Source organism: Rhineura floridana, chromosome 6 (assembly GCF_030035675.1).
Source record: "Rhineura floridana isolate rRhiFlo1 chromosome 6, rRhiFlo1.hap2, whole genome shotgun sequence".
Classification (NCBI taxonomy): Eukaryota; Metazoa; Chordata; class Lepidosauria; order Squamata; family Rhineuridae; genus Rhineura; species Rhineura floridana.
The window spans coordinates 158,202,966-158,221,699 of record NC_084485.1 but is presented as its reverse complement, the minus strand read 5'-3'; the positions used below and the strand labels follow the sequence as shown (position 1 = coordinate 158,221,699).

At 44.5% G+C, this 18,734-nt stretch overlaps 1 pseudogene; it reads left to right on the top strand.

Moving 5' to 3' along the window:
* LOC133386895 (uncharacterized) overlaps positions 1-17,508 on the top strand; it is a 70,307-nt pseudogene extending 52,799 nt beyond the window's left edge.
* The last annotated feature ends 1,226 nt before the right edge of the window (positions 17,509-18,734 follow it).

Genomic DNA, 18,734 nt, shown 5'->3' with positions numbered 1-18,734 from the left:
GGAGACCGATGCCTGCTGCCTCCTGATAGTCACCCATGTTTCCCAGTATGAGCACCTGCAGGTGAGTCTTACTTGTTAGGGGCAAATGGCTTTTCCCCTGCTAGCCTGAATCTTGCCGCATTCACCACATAAAACTCTTCATGTACATAGTTTCTTGGTGAGTAAATTGGATAACAATCACCGCCGCAGTAGTAGTAGTACTAGGAAATAATAATAATAATCAAGTCAAACTTACGTTAATGTTCAACATTTTTGACACAGACTGAGGAAAGAGAGAGGAACACATAATGTGCAGAGGTAACATACATGCAGACTGTAACTTTCCAGGGCTGGAATCATCCAGTCCTGTGACAGAGTTTCCCCCCCCACAGAATAGTAGAGTTGGAAGGGGCCTATAAGGCCATCAAGTCCAACCCTCCTGCTCAATGCAGGAATCCAAGTTAAGTTTTCCCTGACTCAAGTCTTCAGTCAACTGCAAGAGTTGTAGGTAGCAAGAACAAAGTACTGCTTTGACCAAAAAAGGGTAGGAAGGCATCCTTCTAATATTTATACGAGGCTTGGCCAATCCAGAAGTGTAGTGCTGCCTGCCAATCAGAAGGATTTGCATTGATCTCTCATATTCACATCTGAGCCTTTAGAGCAAGGGTAGAGAACAGGCCTGCAGGATGAATGTGGCCCTCCAGGTCTGTCTGGCCCTCAGAACTCTCTCCAGGTCACAACCCTTCCTCCTAGGCCACCTTGTCTGTCATACTTTTTGTTAATGTTTGGACCAGCAGAAACCACACTGAGTTTCTATTATCATACATAGCATTCCTGTAGTACCTGTTCTGCAGTCTTGGCGTTTCTATATTTATATGCTTCCTCCCCCCCAGCTCTATTATTAAGAGGAATAATAATCGGCATTTCCATTGTCTCCAATAGTTTGCATTCCCCCCTCTATCATGATGAGATTGTGACTCATACTCTTGTCAGCTAGTGTGAGATATCAAACAATAGAGTTAAGGATTTAATGCAACAGAAATCTACTGAATGGGTGGTTCTCACTGCTTTATCAAGCCACCAGCTCCACCTCCCCTGCCAATGCTTCCTACCTCAGTTTTTATGAGCAAGCTTTCCAAAGGTGTCTCATATTTTGACGTTGGACAATGGTGTTGGAAAGGCGAATTGTGATAGGACAGGGGGGTGCTGCAACCTTCGTGGCCTTGGTTCACCCCTGCTTGACATTTCTGTATTGCTGCTGCACCTGAGCCAAGCCCTCCCCCCCACAAGTATTATTTGGTGTGGCCAACCAGTAAGTTCATATTTCCTCTGGCTGTGTATATCAGAACATTGTTGCCCATATTGCCACACAGCTGCTCTTCTGGAACAGCTAGCCACACAAACCTGCTGAGCCTCAACACATTATGCTAAAAGAAAGGAGGGACAACATCGGGGAATAATTGAAACACACACACACACACGAGAGAGAGAGAGAGAGAGAGAGAAGCTTATAACTATTATGGGGGGGGAGGAATTACTAATAGGGCTGTGAACAATATTTGGGCATCTTGGGAGGCTTTCAGGCCTTGGTTAAGTTGGGCTCAGATAGTCTTGGATCATTATGGGTCAGTTCCGCAGCCCAGAGTGATTTGGGGCTCTCAGGGGGGGTGCTATGGGGAGTGAGTGACAACATCCAACGCCGGGTGCTAGCCTATGGAGGGAGGAGGCTGCGGAGCTGGTTGCACCCACCTGCTTTTGTGGGGGGGGGATGTTAGGATCTATGGATTATAATGGTATTTTGTGGAATTAAGTGCGTGCAGTAAACACTAAGCAGTAGATACAATTCAGCTTGGTAGAAATTCCACTGAGAGTCTGGTATGAGAAAAATAACAAACTAAGTTTACTGTAGGAAATACATTTACATAGAAAAGACCTACATCTGACTAACTAGATAGGAGATGCTGCAGAAGAGATGCCTCCTGCGTCTGTGCTGCTACTCAGGGAGCCATGCTGGCAAGAAGAACAAAGGAAGACTGAGATCAGAGGAGGAGCAAGAAGGGAGATTTGTTCCCTCTGAGGATATCAGTTTATACCTGGAAGGAAAGATGATCTTAGATGAGAGTGGACAGAACAGTCTAGGAATTTAGGAGGACTTCTCTCTACCTCTCTACTTCCCATGTAGCATGCAATCCCCTCCCAGGCTTCAAGCTGACTTCAAGCACTGTCACATTTACAACAGGGAAGAGACATAGTGTCTCCTTCTTCCCTCCCAACCATATCTTTTCATTTAAAAAAACATCCTTAGACTGGCTCCCCAAATAACTCTGGGGACAGATCTAGGGTGGGGTGGGTGGTGAATTGTCCCTCCTAGGGGACACAGTGAATTGTCCCTCCTAGGGGCCCACAGATCAAGGCCATAGCGTGGATTCTGTTATCCATGCTCAGGGAATCTCTCATTAGGATTTGTGCAATGCATTGTATGTGGGGCTTTATTTGAAAACAGTCCAGAAACTTCCATTTGCCCCCACACCAAGGAAGACACGTGACACAAGTCTGGAATAATGTTATATTTATTAAATATAACACACTAAATAAAATGCGATACAGCCAATTATTCCTATTGCAATACTTCGGGCAGGTGAGGCTAAGCCTTACTATGAGGGATTACACCCTCACCTTCTAAAGGCAACAATTCTCCTCAGTCTGTAACTCCAGAGTCAAGGACGTGGGTGAATTCCTCCCTCCTTGCTCTTAGAGCCTGTTATGTGGTTCCAACCTCCATACCATGGCCCCGCCGTACAGGCGTTCACCATGATGCACAAGCCGGTCCCACAAGGACACTACCTAGATCCCCACCAGACATGAAGCCGTGATGGTTCCCTAGGGAGTGCCCCTTTTTCAGAATGCCTTAATCACCTCACTTTTACCCCCGAATACCTCACCTGCCCGAATTCTATGCCACAAGAGGGGATCAGCTGAAGCTTGGTCCACTCAGCCCAAAGAAGTTAACAAACCCCTTAATCCCAACATAAGATCCTCTAAAAAGACATCACACCCCTGCTCTGAAAGATGAACCCCATCATCACGAAACAATTGTGGGGCATGGAACCTGATCCTATCGTGAGGAATGTATGCCCCACCAAGAGATAAAACCAAAGCCCTGACTTTCCTATTCACCCATTTCCTAGATCTGTCGATCCTATTACGATGAAAAGCACCCCGCCACACCCTCCTAGCTAACATATCCGACCACACCAGTAGTAGGTTGGGGAATGAATTAATAAGCCACGTGAGATCGCAAGTGACCTTGAGAAGCAGGTCCATCCCTGGACGCTGCACCAAGTCATTTTCCCCCAAATGGATCAATAATACATGCGGCCGGTCCGCCAAAGACATAATCCTACAAACAGATGGCAGCAGCGCATCCCAAAGCATGCCCCTACGGGCTTCCCATCGAACTGTAGCTACGGCCGAAAGCTGCAGCTGTGTTCCAGGTATCGATGAAGAGGCATGCCAGTGCGCCCAAAACAAGATTGAGTGGCCACACAGGACGATCCTCACGGGCACTGGGAAGCTCAATAAACCTAATGGAAACAAAAACACAATGCATTATAATTAAAACCGGACATAAAACTTATATGCATCGGAACGCCACCTGCCAATCGCCTGGATATCACTAACGCTTAAGCCCCCGAGGGCCGCGGCCGTAGCCGCACCAATTCGAAATGAATGCAGCCCATAGACTCCCGCATCGCAACCGCTGGCCAACAAGGCCCGCCGAACAACGGCCCAAAATTGAAATTGAGTCAGGGCAGTACCATCCGCATGTATGAATAGGTAACGCAGGCCTGCTGGCCTAACAGCCAAGAATTGTCGCATTGCAGACACAGGGCACAATTCAGGGACCTGGCAAGTGCGCAAACACACGATACTGCCACGGCCCTTCTGATCAGTCTTAGAGACTCGTAGGGAAAACCTAACTATATCAGCACCTAGCGTGCAATTGCCAAAGCAAAAGGCTCTATAGGACACATCGCACTTGGAGGGGACCAGAACTTCACTAGGGCGAAAAGCACCATAGAACATCGTCAGAGATACTGCGGCGAAAAGGTGCGACTCATACTGAGATGAGCATAAACAATGAAACAATGCCAGGATCTGGAGGAGGACATCGGGCATGATTGGCCTCCTCCGGTCAGCGGACCTGGGAGCGGAACGCGACCAACCCTCAAGGACCTTTCTGACCCTAAAATCTACAGAATGATCCGGAAGTCCCCGCGCCTTAGAAATAAAGGCCAGCGCTGAAAGGTGCCCAGCGATAGTAGAAACAGCATTATTGTGCCCTTTTAAGAATAACATAAACTGCAATAAGTGCGAAACAGGAATAGGCCACGCCATAGGCAATCCAGAAGTGGTGCAAAAATCCTGGAACTTCGCAAAAGAACGCTCATACGCTTTTTGAGTACTGGGAGCAAGGGCGGCTGCAATAGCGGCCCCGACTTCTAATTGCCAAGGTTCCACAGGAACGGTGGGACTGGGACTGGATCCAGTGCCGCTCCAGGTGCAAGCTCCCGAAAGCGCGACATCTGTAAGCGGGAAAGAGCATCAGCAACGCAATTCTGTAAACCTGGAATATGCTTGGCTATAAATAAAATATTAAAACGCAAGCATTGCAAGACAAAGGCTCGCACCAACCGCATAACGCGAGGAGACTTGGAAGTCTGAGCATTGATAACGCTAACAGTGGACAAATTGTCGCACCAGAAACGGACTGTGTGATTTTGAAATACCAGCAGCCAAATATAAACCGCTACCACTATTGGAAAAAATTCCAAAAACGTCAAGTCAGAAGTAATCCCAGAGGCACGCCACTTGGCTGGCCATCTTGCAGCACACCACTGGGATCTAAAAATTACTCCGAAGCCGAAGCCTCCCGCAGCATCAGAATGCACCTGTAATTCAGCTTCCAGTAATAATTCCTCTCGCCAAAAAGAGAGGCCATTAAAATCCTTCACAAACTCAAGCCACATACATAAATCTGCTCTCATGCCTGAAGTGACCCTGACAAAATGAAAACGAGAGCGAACTCCCTGCATGGCGTCACAAAGACGCCTGAGGAATGCACGGCCAGGTGAAATAACCTTGGATGCAAATACTAAATGACCCACAATTTCCTGCAGCTGAGCTAATGTGATCTTTTTCAGCCCTAGGACCAGGTGAAGCCGTTGCCGAAGGGCAAGCAGTTTTTCTTGTGGCAAACTGGAAGACTGTGCCACAGTATCTAACTGGATCCCTAAATAAATAAGGGAAGTAGTAGGACCCTCAGACTTCTCTGGAGCTAAAGGTACACCCAGTTCTTTAGTTAAAGCTGTAAAGGATTGCATCAAGTGGAGGCAATGTGAAGACCCTGCCGGCCCTATAAACAAAAAATCATCAAGATAATGAGCAGATAAGGAGGAAGAAGCTTTTCTCCGCAATGCCCATTCAAGAAATGTGCTAAATGCTTCGAAAGCAGCGCAAGACACGGAACAGCCCATTGACATAGCCCTATCTACATAAAACTGGCCTTGAAATTTAAAACCAAGCAAATCCACATCCTCGGGGTGAACTGGTAAGAGGCGAAAAGCAGATTTTATATCACACTTGGCCATTAAGGCACCCCTACCAGCCTTATGAATTACTCTTACTGCCTCGTCAAAAGAGGTATATCTCACTGAAGCATATATTTGAGAAATTCCATCATTAACAGAGGCGCCTTTCGGGAATGACAAATTATGTATTAAATGATATTCCCCGGGCTGTTTCTTAGGAACAATACCTATCGGAGAAATTCTCAAATTGTGTAAGGGAGGAAAAGAAAATGGGCCTGATATCCGGTCAGCAATTATCTCCTTATTGAGTTTTGCTAACACCACAGGAGCCATACTGCTAAGAGAAGGCTGATTTGCTGAAGAAGTAGCAATCCTAGGACCCTCAAATGGAATACGGAATCCTTCCGTGAAACCCTGGAGCAAAAAACTAGCAGCTCGCCTATTGGGATAAAATCTCAACAACCCAGCCAATGGAATTAACTTAATTGGGCTACTGGCCTTGCGACGTACTGCCGCTGTTGCCAGACCCCTTTTTGGGCTGCTGATGTTCCCCTGTACCTTGGCGAGCTGCACGCGGTCGTGGACATGATGAGCTGGGGTGGTTACCCCCACATGAACCACAGACGTGTCTGAACTTACAGGGCCGTCTGAGGCAGCGGCCAGTACTGTTAAATGTCCAGCAGACATGCTGGGATTGAACCCACCGCCCGCCCTGGCCAGAGCCAAAGGCGGAAGTCTGCGCTCGTGCTAATATGTGTCCGCTATCAGCTCTATCTCCTAAAGTAGGCCTAGCTGGAGTCATAGAGCGGAGCCACAGGCCCGCATGTTCAATGTCCCAACGAAGGGTGGGGTCCAACGCCGCCCTCTGCCTAAAATTTTCATCGTACCGCAGCCATGCAGTCCCAGAAAATTCTCGAAAGGCACGATGCACAATGTCCTGATATTTAATCATGGACAAAGCCCTAGATGGGTAAGCCTGAGTCATAATGCCCATATAGATAGTATAGGCACTCAACCATTTAGGCCATACACGATCGACTTTTTTCTTCATGGCTGCCTCACGCTCTTTAAATTCATGACCTTCCTTGGGCTTTATCTCATTTTCGCGAAACAGGAGAGTAAACAGGTCAATATACTCTCCTCTCCAAATTTTTTCCTTAGTAGCTAACAATAAATGGTCACCAAGCGGAAGGGAAGTATCACCATGTGGATAAACACCCTGAGGGAGAGGAAAATAGGCAGGAGAGTGAGCAGAGGGAGCCACAGGCGGCTGCCAAGGAGTCACGGCAGCCGTTGGCCAAGGAAGCTGGGGCTGCTGCGGAACCAACACCCCACCCATAAACACCATCGGGTGGGTAGTATCACCTGACAACTGAGAACCCACCATTACAGGGTCCCGAAGAGGGGGACTTGAATCTTGAACCTGTGTGTTGAGAAGACGTGACTGTGCAAATTGCTCACCTGCATAAGCAGCCGGAGAGGCAACCACTAGGGGTGCCACGAACCCCGAATCTCCAGCAGGCAGAGCCGTAGCTGCCGTAAGCGGAAACGGCGGCTGTACTTGAGGAGGCCCAACAGCAGGTAGAACTTGAACCCCGGGAGAAGCGATGGTAGCTGGAACCGCATGCAAGCCAGTTGGAGGAACTGCAACTACCAGCTCCACGATGTGTGCTGCAGCTTCAAGAACACCAATCCTGGAAACAAGATCGGCAAGAATACTAGATTTAGGCTTTTTGGCTGCCAAGCGGGCAGATTTCTTACCTGCAGGGGCAGAACTTGGGCCCGCTTCAACGTCCATTGGCTGCCTGCATTCCTTTTCCAACGCCTCCACGCGAGCCACCAGAGCACGAACAGTGCCCAGATCCTCCTCTTCGTCAGAAGATAAAGTCTGCTGTGATGGAGGGCGCTTCGTAGCTTGCTTCACCACCTGAACCCCTTTTTTCTGCTGAACCTTCTTGGGCGGCATGATTAGAAAAAACAGCAATAAACCACAAATATGCAATGAATCTGAAATCTAGACAGAATTTGGATAAGCAACCTTCAGGAAATTTAAGTAATAATAATAATCGCCCAAGAAACTAAAAAAATTATAACCAGGAAACTTGAATTAAATTTTTTAAACTATATATATATGATTTCTTGATATAGTGTTGTATAACTCTGTTTATTTAAGTTATTTTATTTACTTTTGAGTTATTATACTCATTTATTTGGATATTTACATAATAACAATAATAACTATTATAATTCTGTTTTAAAATTAAAGAGAAGGGAAGGGGGGTTATGTAAAAGGGAAAGGGGGGGTTATTTGACTTGATCCAATAAATGCAATGAATCCTCCAACCCAATTATCAAATTAATACCACACCTTATCAATGAAATGATAAGAAGCAGAAACTATATTTACACTACCCAATAAACAATCCAAGACTTAAGTAATTACCCAACCACAAAACTAAATCAACTAACAAGCTAAAATTATGCAAGAAAAGGAAGGGGAGGGGGGGTGCGTGGGATATTGAACAAACAAACAGAATCAAACCACAAACTGCAATTACACCAAAAGACGATGGGGGGGGAACGAACGAAGATCAAAATTACAAAAGGAAGAAGAAACGACAAACTCCCAACCCTTTAAAAGCAAAACTATAAAAACACAATTAGAAAGCTGAAGTGGTAAACCAGGAAGGGAAACGCTATCAGAAAATACTCAGGCGAGGAGGCGGCAAGCCGCGCTGGGCGCGTGGGCGGACGCCCGCAGCCCAGCTGAGTAGCGGGAATCGGAGAAACGCCAAATAAAAGTATGAAACAAGAACGGGGGGAAAAGGGGGGGTAAGGTTTCCAGGCAAGAGAAAGACAGAGTACTCAAGCGATCAATCGAACATGCCAGCAGGAGCCACTGGAAGCGAGGACAAACCACAAATGCCGCAAGGCAAAAAGGCAAGCGTGTGAGGGTAGGAGCAGCTTTATATCCGCTGCTCCAACGCCCTTTCTAATTGGATGATTGATCTCACGTGGCGCCCTGCCTTAATTTCGAGAACCTTCCAGCGTCTTCCCTAATTAGGGTGGAGGCAAATTACGCCCCCTACATGAACGGCATAGTCTAGAAGGGGGCTGCATGACTGGATGATTTGGGGATCATATTATGCCCATGCATTGTCATCTACACTGGCCTCCAGTCTGTTTTCAGGCCCAGATCAAAGTACTGGTTTTGAGTTTTAAAGGGTTTAGCCTGATTTGTTACTTGGAGGATTTTCTCCTTCCGTATATGGCTAGCCGAACCTCTAGCTGTGGTGGGTGGCTCTGAGGGAGGAGTCCTTTCTGGTGGGAATGCACTGGCTGTGAAATGGTCTCTTAGAGATGCTCACTGGGTGCCAACTTTGTGGTCTTTTTGGTGTCAGGTGAAGAGCTGTTTATTGCTCCTGGGGTTTTGTTATACTGATTTTACTATTTCCTGAATTTTTATGCTGTACCGTAATCTTTGTTTTTAATGGGTTATAGTTGTATAGTAATAGTGCATGCTTCCCAGAGAGCTTTCATATTGAACAGTGTGACAAAGATTGTAAATAAATAAAAAGCACATCTGAGCATATACAAAAGACACTTTTCGATTTTTCAAAGGGTAAGTGCTATTAAATTAAACATACATGTAAATGGCCAATTGCCAAGAAAATCCAACACGGTCACTTTTGACTTCAAAAGAGGAAACTTCACAAAAATGAGGGGATTGGTAAAAAGAAAGCTGAAAAACAAAGTCCAGAGGATCACATCAGTCGAAAATGCTTGGAAGTTGTTTAAAAACACTATATTAGAAGCTCAACTGGAGTGCATACCGCAGATCAGAAAAGGTACCGCCAGGGCCAAGAAGATGCCAGCATGGTTAACGAGCAAAGTCAAGGAAGCTCTTAGACACAAAAAGTCTTCCTTCAGAAAATGGAAGTCTTGTCCAAATGAAGAAAATAAAAAAGGACACAAACTCTGGCAAAAGAAATGCAAGAAGACAATAAGGGATGCTAAAAAAGAATTTGAGGAGCACATTGCTAAGAACATAAAAACCAACAACAAAAAATTGTATAAATACATTCAAAGCAGGAGACCATCTAGGGAGGCGATTGGACCCTTGGATGATAAGGGAGTCAAAGGTGTACTAAAGAACGATAAGGAGATTGCAGAGAAGCTAAATGAATTCTTTGCATCTGTCTTCACAGTGGAAGATATAGGGCAGATCCCTGAACCTGAACAAACATTTGCAGGAAGGGATTCTGAGGAACTGAGACAAATAGTGGTAACGAGAGAGGAAGTTCTAGGCTTAATGGACAATATAAAAACTGACAAATCACCGGGCCCGGATGGCATCCACCCGAGAGTTCTCAAAGAACTCAAATGTGAAATTGCTGATCTGCTAATTACAATATGTAACTTGTCCCCCGAGTCCTCCTCCGTGCCTGAGGACTGGAAAGTGGCAAATGTAACGCCAATATTCTAAAAGGGATCCAGAGGGGATCCCGGAAATTACAGGCCAGTTAGCTTAACTTCTGTCCCTGGAAAACTGGTAGAAAGTATTATTAAAGCTAGATTAACTAAGCACATAGAAGAACAAGCCTTGCTGAAGTAGAGCCAGCATGGCTTCTGCAAGGGAAAGTCCTGTCTCAGTAACCTACTAGAATTCTTTGAGAGTGTCAACAAGCATATAGATAGAGGTGATCCAGTGGACATAGTGTACTTAGACTTTCAAAAAACGTTTGACAAGGTACCTCACCAAAGACTTCTGAGGAAGCTTAGCAGTCATGGAATAAGAGGAGAGGTCCTCTTGCGGATAAGAAATTGGTTAAGAAGCAGAAAGCAGAGAGTAGGAATAAACGGACAGTTCTCCCAATGGAGGGCTGTAGAAAGTGGAGTCCCTCAAGGATTGGTATTGGGACCTGCACTTTTCAACTTGTTCACAAGTTTTTTGAACTACAACTCCGAAACAGCAGCTTTCCCTGTAGCTCCGCATGAGACTTCTAACTCTTCTAACTATTCTCAAGCTTTAATGAGTAAGTTTACTCTGCTTTTTTGACCTAATTTGAGCTCTGAGCCTCAACATTCCAGTCTCAACATTCCACTTGCTGAACGGTGTATAATTGGGCTGTTTTTTAGTTCCTTTATCTAATACTGCTCTCTACAAAGTTTAAACCTCATTTTAACAGCTGTCGCTGCCACAAGCCTTTTGAACAACTTTGAGACAGTTTTTCTTTTGACCCGTTATATACTTTACACTCCGTACGCTATCTTTTTTAGCAGCAGACAGAACGCAATTAATGGGGATTCCAAACATTATCTGCCGAAACTTAGGAGATAATTTACTGCCTAAACTAAATTAAAATGGCAGTGACGAGAAGCCAAAGGAAAACATTAGGAGCCCCCCTACAACCCAGGGATACGAAAATAAAGCAAAGAAAACAAAATCACAAGAAAAAGGAAAAAATTAAAGCCAAACCTTTGACTCCAGCATCGATGCATCTACACTCCCAATCAGACATTCAATGCTCACAGCAAACCTTCCCAAATTTAAAGGGACAACAACATATTACTCAGTTCTTTGCCTCTTTAACACCTGAGAATCTATCAAAGAACACTTCTCCTGAACCCCCAGTGAACCACGACTGGTCCATCTCACATTACTCTTTCAAAGACCCTGCTGACTCTAATACAAATGCTTCAACTCCTTTAACCCTCGCAGAAGAAATCGCTATAGCGGAATCTTCGGCCGGGAAAAATCACGCCTTTCAGGACGAACTCAGCCACCCCTGCAATGCATTTTTGGACACCGGAATGGCAGTCCCTAAGCATCTTATGCAGAAATTGGCGGAACCTCTGTTACGTGCTTTTGATAGCCCGCCCCTGAACATCACGCTGAAATCTCCACGCACCTTGGAGAAGCTGGCAAGTCACAACATGCTGAAGACGGACCCCTTACCTGGGGAGGCAGAAAATCTGTAGCCCCCCGATCCAATGGGCGCAGCCGGACTTTTAAATGAATACATCCCAACCCTGCTAGGCTGTCTCTTTATGATTGCCTTCAACTCTATTAATTCATCCTTATCTGAATCTAACCGCCTGCTATCCTTGCTGGCCAAACCCTCTCTTAATCAGGAATACGTCCCTCCAGATGCTCATTTGCCCTCTCTCTCCATTTCTTCACCAGATTCTAAACAAGTGACTCTAGGAAATAATAACTGTGGCACAAAATCCAAGAAACGCAAACGAACACACCATATACCGCTGCCACCCAAAAAAAAAAAAAAATCCAGCAATGTGAAGAATTATAAACATCTACCTGGCAGAAAAATGAACTTTAACAAGTTATTCACCCTTTTGGAGCAAAGTGAAGCCAAAAAGCCTATAGGGAAAACAAACAAAAATGTACCTAAGGCAATAACCCCGGAACCTACCCACTGTACCAACCGCCATGGAACATCCCCGCGAGTTCGTCCAATGCTGATACCTTCTCTCCACAACGATGCAATAATTCGCTCCCAGAAAACTGTTCCTTATCTCCAGCTGCCTTCGACCCATCATCATCTTTTCAGAAGAAGGCAAACTTTTCCATCGATCTTCCCCAAGATCCATGGGCTGAAGTTCTTCTAAGACCCAAAAGAGATCTTACAAATAAGACTGACCATTGGAATTTAGTTCTGGACCCTCTACAGCTAATATTTGAAAACTTCCCAAAACCTCCAGGATTACTCCCCCAATCTGCACGAATTCATCAATTTTGTAACTTATTCAGATCAAAATTGCCTCTATCAATAACTGACATATCTAATGTTAAATACTTATTTTTCAACGGCCATAAAGCACGCGCCTTAGTTCGCTTTTCCTCTTGTGTTGTACTTAGCAAATTTCTCTCCATTAGACCATCACTAGTTGATTTAGGAATAACTATCCATAGATACTTCGAAAATAAAGCATCTCCAGAACCTTTAATTATCACTAGATTCTCTCCCCTTTCACACCCTAATTACTTGCAGATACCCAACCCTCTTATTACTTTTGTCCCTGCCTCGACATCCCTGGTATCTACTTCCAATGGAATGCCGCCTCCAAGCACACCCCCTTTGCCGCCGGCACCACCTAATCTGTTCACCGAAGAAGAGTTACTACTTATTGAAACTTTTAACTCTTTGCCGGGCCCAAATCAGAATGAGATATTAGAGCGCCTTGAACAACTGAAAATCCATCTCATTACGCTTAAGAAAAGAGACTTAACTCATAAACTCACAGAGAGCCTTAAAACTCCTGTCACAAAGGATACATCTAGAAAAACCTCAGAACCCATACAAGCACCTAACACCTGCGATATAGGCGATCCAACGTTAAATTTGGAAAATATCCCCTTGATCCCCCAGATCTCCTACCAGAAACCCGCTCAGGGCAAGTTGGAGAAAGATCCCCCTGCCCCAGATATGGCACACCCTAGCTGTGAAAATTTCTCTTACCAGTTGGCTAAGCGTGCAAAAATTGACCCCCCTGGGTTCTGGACAAATGTGCATTTTTTGGCTCCAGAGGAAATGGGATCTTGTGAGACCCTACCCCTTCTGAACCCCCGAAATACTCTTACTTCTAACAACTTTTCGGCCCCAATTGTGAATATTCTTGAATCACAAGCACCACCTCTTTCGCGACCATCAACACTGAACGGCTGTGTCGTACAGTCTTCTCTTTTTAATGAGATCACTTCTATATGACCCATTTCTTTCCTCTCCTGGAACGTCAGTGGTTGGGAAAATAAATACCAAGACGCTGACTTTACAGAATTCCTAAATAACTTCATGATTATCTGTCTTCAGGAAACTTGGGTCACCAACACAGACAAAATGACTTTACCAGGATATGTATCCTACTCAAACCCGGCGACCAAGCATTCCAGGATCGGCCGACCCAGTGGTGGCCTAACTATCTTTGCCTCCTCTGCCTTGGCAGTGGTAATTACCCTGCTCCCGCTAACACTTCCAAGCTTTATGCAGGCCCTAAGGCTACAGGGACTATGGGTCGGTCCAGTGATATGTATCAATACCTATTTACCCCCCTCATATCACCTATCCAATCAATGGGTTAGGTTAGATGAGGCCCTCTCCCACATAGAGACACGGTTTCCAAATGATAAAATTCTCCTATGTGGAGACTTCAATGCCAGAATAGGTAACTCCTGGCCATTTAATACCAATACTTCCAATCAGGACCCTTTTACTTACTCCCTGTTTCCACATAAGCCCCTTCAAGACTCAAAATCGAATAAACAAGGCCCCTTCCTAATAGAATTTGCTTCAGCACATCTGTTGGAAATTTTAAATGGCTCTATATACGATCTATCTATGGGCTCATTTACTTTCCGGACATCACGCGGTGCAAGTCTGATTGACTACATTTTGGTCTCTCAGACGCTGCTGAAGGACATCATTGATTTTAATGTTAATCCCAGGATTGAGAGTGACCACTTTCCCCTCTTACTTAGAATTAGAGCTCCCACGACCAGAATTTACTATCCCTCTCCAATGGAGTCAGTGGATACTGAAAAAAGAATCTATTGGACAGATAGGAGGCGTGCATCTCTCGCACTCCTATTCCAGAGTGAAACATTCCAACTAATCCGCCTGGAGGTCCTGAATGAAACCCAGGACCCCATATCGGCATTTCAAACAGTCCTATCCTTACTTAGGCCCCATATGACCCACAAAAGCAATGGCATCCAAAAAAAACCCCACGTATGCGCCTGGTTTGATAAAGAATGCAGAGAAGCAAAAAAAAAGCTTAAGAAACTTCTACACTTGTCTCTCAAGTTCCCGTCCCCTCAATCCCTTTTTGCCTTTAAATCAAATAAGGCCCTTTATAGATCCCTCCTGAGGGGAAAAAAATCAGCCTTTGCCGATTCTCGTTGGCAGCTATTAACAAAGATGATTACTGAAAACCAAGAACGTCAGTTTTGGTCTTTAGTACAGTCAGGACTTGGCTTCAGCAACACCTCCAACCAAGTTTTGATCCCAATCTCAACCTGGTATTCACATTTTTTACACCTCTATTCCTCAATTTTGTCTCCCCGTAGCATTTTACCCATGTCAGATATTACCAACTTGCCGTCATGGCCCCCAGTTTCACCCCAAGAAATTAAATCTCTAATTGATTCACTTAAAAATGGGAAATCCCCGGGAGAGGACTTCCTTTTACCAGAAGCTATTAAACAATTTCCCGAATGGTGGGCCCCTTTTTTGGCTCGTTTATTCACCAGAATAAATGACTCTGGCATTATCCCCGATGGTTGGAGATGTAACATAATCATCCCCATCTACAAAAAGGGTGACTCCTCCAACCCCGCTAACTTCCGTCCAATCAGCCTGTTGAACGTTGTATCCAAACTTTACGCTAAATTCCTTCTTAATAAACTAGAAGATTGGGTACAGACACAACAGATTTTATACCCTGAGCAAGTCGGCTTCCGTAAAGGCTCCTCTCCAATCGATCATTGCCTAACACTCAATTTCCTGGCAAAACAGTCCATCGCCGGTCCTACCCGACATCTGTATGTAGCATTTGTAGATTTGGCTGCAGCGTTCGACTCGATCAATAGGAATGCTTTATGGCACAAACTGTATCATCTGAACATCGACCCCCGCTTGCTATACCTTGTTCGTATTTTATACACTAACACCTTTGCTATAGTTAGAGCTCCCCATTCTGGAGTCCTATCTGATCCGATACCTGTGGACAGAGGCGTCAAACAAGGATGCCTCTTAGCTCCCCTGCTCTTTAATTTGTTTCTAAATGATATCATTCCTTTTTTATCCGGACCTCAATTTTTCTCCCCCTCTATCGGCCAAAGGAAAATACCAACACTTCTCTATGCCGACGATATGGTCCTTCTTTCCCTAGTTCCGATTGGACTTAGAAAGATGTTGAGATCCCTACAGTCCTATTGTTATAAGGAAAAACTCAACATTAATTATGATAAAACCAAAGTTTTAGTTTTTGGGAAAAGATTCAAAGGACATCGCTGGCATATAGCTGATCATCAGTTAGAACAACCTCGAGAATTTAAGTACCTGGGTATTTATTTTTCAGATACCCTTTCCTGGCAATATCACCGACAATATATTAAATCGCACGTGGTTAATACAATAGGGACAATTTTAAAATTTTCTCGTTCTGTCGGGGGCGGACAGATTCACCCTACTTTAAAGATCTTTAAAGCAAAGGTGATCCCACAAATCCTATATGGAGTAGCCGTATGGGGCTGGGATTATAATATCGTAACAGCCCTGGAAACTATACAAAATAGTTTTCTCAGGCGCTTGTTATCTCCCTGTGGGAACCTCTGCAGCGATGACTCGAATTGAGACGGGCTCCCCCCCACTGATGGCTCTCATACATTTTACCCTTCTGAAATTTTTGAGAACACTCAATGGGCCCCAGCCCAGGACATTATTACAATTATGTTTTGACCACCCATTCGCTTCTATCTTATGGCGCTCTAAATTAACTAAACTGCTATCAACTTACCACCTTTTAGAGCAGGATTTCAACGCAATGCCAAATAATAAATCTCTACGTGAATACATATTCCTCCACTCTTTGAACCAGGATAGGCTATCCTCCATCAACTCAAAGGTATCTCCCTGGTACTGGCGATTTAAGCTTGACCCCCACTACTCTACTTATCTCCTTCAACCAATACCCCTTGTCCTTAGACGGGTGTTTACAGCCCTACGTTTTTTCTCCTTACCAAATGCGGACAGGGAAGGTCAACTAGCCGGTGTCCCTAAGGACCAAAGGAATTGTGCCTGTGGCTCACCCTCGGCGGAAGACCTTCCCCACGTTTTGCTCTACTGCCCAATTTATACTCAGCCCAGAAATAGATTTCTTAGTAAATGGTTAGAAATCCCTCAGCTTGATTCACTCGATGGAAAAATCATTTTTTTAATGTCAGATCATAACTTGGAAGTAACCCACAAAGTAGCTCTTTTTGTAATAGCAGCAAGAAAGGGTCAATTACATTGCCCTTCGAGATATTACATAGGCAAGTTCTCTTACATGAGATCCCCGCTTAAATGCTTCCCTTTTAAATGTCTCCATTTGATTTTAAAGTATTGTATATGTATTGTTTTAATTTGCATTGGCCTTTGGTCCTGCAAACAAATCAATAAAGTAAAGTAACTTGTTCATTAACAACCTAGAATTAGGAGTGAGCAGTGAAGTGGCCAAGTTTGCTGACGACACTAAATTGTTCAGGGTTGTTAAAACAAAAAGGGATTGCGAAGAGCTCCAAAAAGACCTCTCCAAACTGAGTGAATGGGCAGAAAAATGGCAAATGCAATTCAATATAAACAAGTGCAAAATTATGCATATTGGAGCAAAAAATCTGAATTTCACATATACGCTCATGGGGTCTGAACTGGCGGTGACCGACCAGGAGAGAGACCTCGGGGTTGTAGTGGACAGCACGATGAAAATGTCGACCCAGTGTGCGGCAGCTGTGAAAAAGGCAAATTCCATGCTAGCGATAATTAGGAAAGGTATTGAAAATAAAACAGCCGATATCATAATGCCCTTGTATAAATCTATGGTGCGGCCGCATTTGGAATACTGTGTACAGTTCTGGTCGCCTCATCTCAAAAAGGATCTTATAGAGTTGGAAAAGGTTCAGAAGAGGGCAACCAGAATGATCAAGGGGATGGAGCGACTCCCTTAGGAGGAAAGGTTGCAGCATTTGGGGCTTTTTAGTTTAGAGAAAAGGCGGGTCAGAGGAGACATGATAGAAGTGTATAAAATTATGCATGGCATTGAGAAAGTGGATAGAGAAAACTTCTTCTCCCGCTCTCATAATACTAGAACTCATGGACATTCAAAGAAGCTGAATGTTGGAAGATTCAGGACAGACAAAAGGAAGTACTTCTTTACTCAGCGCATAGTTAAACTATGGAATTTGCTCCCACAAGATGCAGTAATGGCCACCAGCTTGGATGGCTTTAAAAGAAGATTAGACAAATTCATGGAGGACAGGGCTATCAATGGCTACTAGCCGTTATGGCTGTGCTCAGCCACCCTAGTCAGAGGCAGCATGCTTCTGAAAACTAGTTGCCAGAAGCCTCAGGAGGGGAGAGTGTCCTTGCAATTGGGTCCTGCTTGCGGGCTTCTCCCAGGCACCTGGTTGGCCACTGTGAGAACAGGATGCTGGACTAGATGGGCCACTGGCCTGATCCAGCAGGCTCTTCTTATGTTCTTAGGTGGGTAAGACTGGAGCAGAAAGCAGCCCCTTTGCTGAATGTTCAGCTTCCATAAAAAAAGAAGCAACCTTTAGCTGTTTTATTTATGTAGGTAGAGAAAAATGTGCAGGCAGTTTTCTGTTCCATTAGACAGAAAGCTTCCTCCTTTCTTCCTATGATCTGGCCAATGAGGGCACTGACAACAGGATAATTGATAAGCACTTTAACACTTAAAATATATATATTTTTAAAAGTTGTAACATTCACTTTAAATGAAGCATTAGACTACTTAAATTTAGCTTTTTACTGTTTTGCACTGACTTTTGAGGATATTAAATGTTCACAGGGGTCACCAACATCCACATCTCTACCTTTACTTAAAATCATCTTTCTGGCCACCATAAGGGTGGATTAATATTTGAAGATATCCAGATCTCTTGATTGTGCAGACAGAGCTTCTGAACACCAGCATAGCTTTCACTTATGTTCCTCTAACTGTGCTCACAGTAGTGTGTGCCAACTTTGATCTAAGAGGCCTGGAATCAAATCAAAGGAAGCTCACTGCATGGTCATGGGCAACACATATCTCAGCCTAACCTCTTTCACAGGGTTGTGGCAAAGAAAAAAAAGATCATAAACCTGCTTACACCACCTGCAGGATAAATTTGCAATGAAAATAACCTTTGCTTACTTCTTGCCTTGCTTACCACCACCCTGCCCTCATTTGAAAAATGCACCCAATCTATTTTATTAAAATTCAGATTAGCAGTTCAGCATGCAAAATATATGCATAAAACCACATACACACATAGCCTTGTTAGAATGCTGAGACATGATGTATTCCAAAAGACATGGACAGAGTTAAGACAGGGTTAAACAGCACACTCTGGGGCTCAAGGACAGAGAGCAGACCGAAGGCTGCAGG